Source organism: Triticum dicoccoides, chromosome 7B (assembly GCF_002162155.2).
Source record: "Triticum dicoccoides isolate Atlit2015 ecotype Zavitan chromosome 7B, WEW_v2.0, whole genome shotgun sequence".
In the NCBI taxonomy this organism is placed as follows: Eukaryota; Viridiplantae; Streptophyta; class Magnoliopsida; order Poales; family Poaceae; genus Triticum; species Triticum dicoccoides.
In genome coordinates, this window is record NC_041393.1 from 378,613,626 (window position 1) to 378,618,625 (window position 5,000).

The following is a 5,000-nucleotide window of genomic DNA, read 5'->3' on the forward strand; positions in this document are numbered from 1 at the left end:
AAAAAGTGATGGTAATACTTCCGAGGTAAGGAAGATCAACTGCTGGGTAGCAGTGATCTCAAGGTTTACACAAAACGCGAACAAGTTGTGTTGAACGGAAGGCAATAAAGTGGTCGATGAGAACAGGAATCATCGAGGGGCAAGGATGGTATTACCCATCATGAATTCAATTGAATTCCTGGAAGAGCTCATAAGGTTGATGATGATCACGACACAATTGTCGAGAGATTTCATGCAGATGTAGTCAATCAACGACGACATCAAGTCAAAGGAATGATGAAGCAAGAGGTTATTGGAACCACAGTTACGACACAAACTCGAACTCAAGCTTGTTGTTTAAGGTGAAAGGGTATGACGAGGAAAAATCGACGTAAGGTTAGTTCATCGTCGAAAATTGGTGCTCCGAGAATAAGGACCAGGTAGCACCGTTAGAATTGTCACGACAATGATATAGCCAAACAGGCTAGGAATGGCGTGATCGGGTACAAACTCGTACTTATAGAAGCTTACTGAAGAGTTGTCGAACCGTAGAGCGGACTCGGTTCAGTTATCGGTGTCTTTGAGTGTTCAATAACTCCGAGCCCATGAAAAATTGTAATCGGTGAGTATGTAGTACTTGATGAAGAACTCATAAGAAATTATGCAGTTCCAAAATAATCTCGAGATACCAGGTGGTAATACTCGACGACAGATCAAACTAGAAGTTGAACTGGGGTATTGCTCTATAGAAGACAAGTGCTTAAACTTGCACAGGACATGATATTTAAAGGAGAACATGGTCAGAACCACGATTGCAAAAAGGCCAGATCTCAGATATAAGATGAACTTATACCAAGGGAATAATTGATTTTAAAAGAAGCTTCGATGAGAAGATGTACATCGTGTCCATGGGCATGAACGCAAAGTTCAAGGTCGACTCCCACTTCTCCAATGCACAACCTTTCATTCACTTCTCGCGCTCAATGAAGTTGTAGTTTTGAAATTTTATCTGGCAAAATACCAGAAGAGTACGACTCGTGAAAACTTTCGAGTTCACACCTATTAAGGAAGGCATAGGTTCAACCCATTGGGGCATCTTAAAATCATATACCAAATCTTCAGAAGTAATTAACTCAATCTCAAAGGCAGAGCATGGTTGAGAAAGCAGAGGATACAATCTACCAAAGGCATTATGTATCAGAGGAAAGGCTCACAAGGTTATTGAATATGAAGGGCGTTGTCAGATAAAATCCAACAAAGGATCTGGTGGTCCACAAGGGATCTGACATGAGCATCGGTACTCAACTAGAGGAAGAAGATTGCAAGGAGATCAGATTATAGAAACAACTGACTAACTCAATTGTCAACTGCAAAGGAATTATGATTTCCAAATCAAGGGATCAGAAGCAATGCTCTGAGTAGGGATGGATAAGTTGAATAGCCTTAGGGTACAATCAATGACAATTGGATTGGTCGAGAACCAATTCCAGTTAAAAGAATGACAGCTTAGCCGGAGAAGTAATTTATAAGGATCAATGATGATTGCGTGCATTCGCAAACATATTGAGTCAACAGACTCAAAATGATAATGACAAGGAATGTCATTAAGACTACGAGACTTATGGGATTAACCATAATGCGAGCAATTAAGAATCTCAAGAGCCAAAGGCTCCAGAGGATTTTCGGAAGATCGAATAGTATTTTGAAGACTTTTGTGAAACTCATGAACAACTGGGGATGAGCGGATACTTGACAAGTGCGGCGATTTATTTGAAGGGGTATTCATGTGGCAAAGAACTGCTAGGCAGTAGGCACGAAGTATTCTCGGAACAATAGAGAAAACTTCGGATATCTTGTAATAACAAGAACAATGGGGAATGATCGTAAGAATGGCAAGTGTAAGTAGTTATCCATAAGGATTTATCGGTGGTCGGGAATAGCAAAAGTGATGGGCACAAAGTCTCGAGAGAATATCAAAGAGTATCTCCGAAATCTTCTGGTGCAGTCGGTGACCATCTGGACTGAAGGGGCTCTCAGGGAGAAAGTATTTTCGAGAACCTAAAGTTAGTTTTTAGTAAAAATCGTTTAACCCGAATAGAAGAGGGTTCAGAATCCCAGAGTAAAGGTCGAGGAATAAAAGATCCTAATACCTCCCGATGGCGACGTGGGCCCATGGGCCACACAACCATGTTAGTAAAAGTTTTTCAACGACTAGACTCGACTTCGGCCAAGGAGTTGGAAAGGGGGATTCCTACAGGCAGTCGGCTCTGATACCAACTTGTGACGCCCCCGATTCAATCGTACACTAATCATGCACGCAAATGTGTACGATCAAGATCAGGGACTCACGGGAAGATATCACAACACAACTCTACAAATAAAATAAGTCATACAAGCATCATAATACAAGCCAGGGGCCTCGAGGGCTCGAATACAAGTGCTCGATCATAGACGAGTCAGCGGAAGCAACAATATCTGAGTACAGACATAAGTTAAACAAGTTTGCCTTAAGAAGGCTAGCACAAACTGGGATACAGATCGAAAGAGGCGCAGGCCTCCTGCCTGGGATCCTCCTAAACTACTCCTGGACGTCGTCGTCAGCCTGCACGTAGTAGTAGGCACCTCCAATGTAGTAGTCGTCGTCGACGCTGGCTCCTGGCTCCTGGACTCCAGCATCTGGTTGCGACAACCAGAAAGAAAGGAAAGGGGAAAAAGGGGGGAGAAAGCAACCATGAGTACTCATCCAAAGTACTCGCAAGCAAGGAACTACACTACATATGCATGGGTATATGTGTAAGGAGGCCATATCAGTGGACTGAACTGCAGAATGCCAGAATAAGAGGGGGATAGCTAATCCTGTCGAAGACTACGCTCCTGGCAGCCTCCGTCTCGCAGCATGTAGAAGAGAGTAGATTGACGTCCTCCAAGTAGCATCTCCAAGTAGCATCTCCAAGTAGCATCGCATAGCATAAACCTACCCGGCGATCCTCTCCTCGTAACCCTGTGGAAAAGCGATCACCGGGTTGTCTGTGGAACTTGGAAGGGTGTGTTTTATTAAGTATCCGGTTCTAGTTGTCATAAGGTCAAGGTACAACTCCAAGTCGTCCTGTTACCGAAGATCACGGCTATTCGAATAGATTAACTTCCCTGCAGGGGTGCACCACATAGCCCAACACGCTTGATCCCATTTGGCCGGACACACTTTCCTGGGTCATGCCCGACCGCGGAAGATCAACACGTCGCAGCCCCACCTAGGCACAACAGAGAGGCCAGCACGCCGGTCTAAACCTAAGCGCGCAGGGGTCTGGGCCCATCGCCCTGAGCACACCTGCACGTTGCGTGGGCGGCCGAAAGCAGACCTAGCCTAGCAGGCGTTCCAGTCCAATCCGGCGCGCGCCGCTCCGTCGCTGACGTCTAAAGTGCTTCGGCTGATACCACGACGTCGGGATACCCATAACTACTCCCGCGTAGATGGTTAGTGCGTATAGGCTCGTAGCCGACTCAGATCAAATACCAAGATCTCGTTAAGCATGTTAAGTATCCGCGAACGCTGAACAGGGCCAGGCCCACCTGTCTCCTAGGTGGTCTCAACCTGCCCTGCCGCTCCGTCACAAAGTAACAGTCGGGGGCCGTCGGGAACCCAGGCCCACCTCTACCGGGATGGAGCCACCTGTCCTTTCAGCCCCCTCATCAGAATCACTTGCGGGTACTCATCGAGCTGACCCGACTTTAGTCACCATCTGTATAGTATGTATGTATGTATGTATGTATAGTATATACCCGTGATCACCTCCCGAGTGATCACGACCCAATAGTATAGCAAGGCAGACTGACAAGAATGTAGGGCCAATGATGATAAACTAGCATCCTATACTAAGCATTTAGGATTGCAGGTAAGGTATCAATGACTGTAGCAACAATGACAGGCTATGCATCAGAATAGGATTAACGGAAAGCGGTAACATGCTACACTACTCTAATGTAAGCAGTATAGAGTAGAATAGGCGATATCTGGTGATCAAGGGGGGGGGCTTGCCTGGTTGCTCTGGCAAGAGAGAGAGGGGTCGTCGGTGATGTAGTCGACCACAGGGGCATCAGCATCGTCACGGGGTCTACCGGAGAGAAGAGGGGGGGAGAAACAGTAAATACATAGCAATCAAGTGCATAACAGGACAACAAGCAGAGCTAGACGTGTTCTAACGCGGTAGTAGGTGATACCGACGAAGGGGGAAAGCATCCGGGAAAGTGTTCCCGGTGTTTCGTGTTTTCAGACAGATGAACCGGAGGGGGAAATTTGCGTGTTTGATATGTTAGGGGTGTGTGGTGGACGAACGGGCTGCGTATCCGGAATCGTCTCGTCGTTCTGAGCAACTTTCATGTTAAAAATATTTTAATCCGAGTTACGGATTAAAAGATATGATTTTCTAAAGATTTTATTAATTTCTGGAATTTAATTAACTAATTAATTAATTCGAAAAATGAATTTATGACGTCAGCATGATGTCATGCTGACGTCAGCAGTCAACAGGGTTGACTTGGTCAACCTGACAGGTGGGTCCCGTTCGTTGGTGACTGTTAACTAATTATCTTAGTTAAGTTTAATTAACAGTAGTTAATTAGGTTACTTAGTCATTAGGTTTAATTAATCAGGATTAATTAAATTAATTATTTACTTAATTAATTAATTATTTAATTAATTTTATTCATTATTATTTTTATTAATTATATTTATCTAAATTCCTTTTCCCTTTTTCTTTTTTTTTCTTTTAATAAAACGTTATGGGGGCGGGCCCCTGTGGTCAGTGGCCCATGGGGCCTTGCGGGCGTTGGGTGCATGGTGCGGTCGCCACCCGCTAACGGGCGAACCCGGGCGGCCGCCGCAGGCGCGCGCGCCAGCACCGGCGGGGCGGGCTGGGCGCCGGCTGCAGGCGAGAGGGGAGGCGGGCCACGGCAGGGCGTGGCCGGCGGGCGCAACAGCGGCCACGGCGCCGGACCGGGAAGGCGCGGGCGAGGCCACGGTG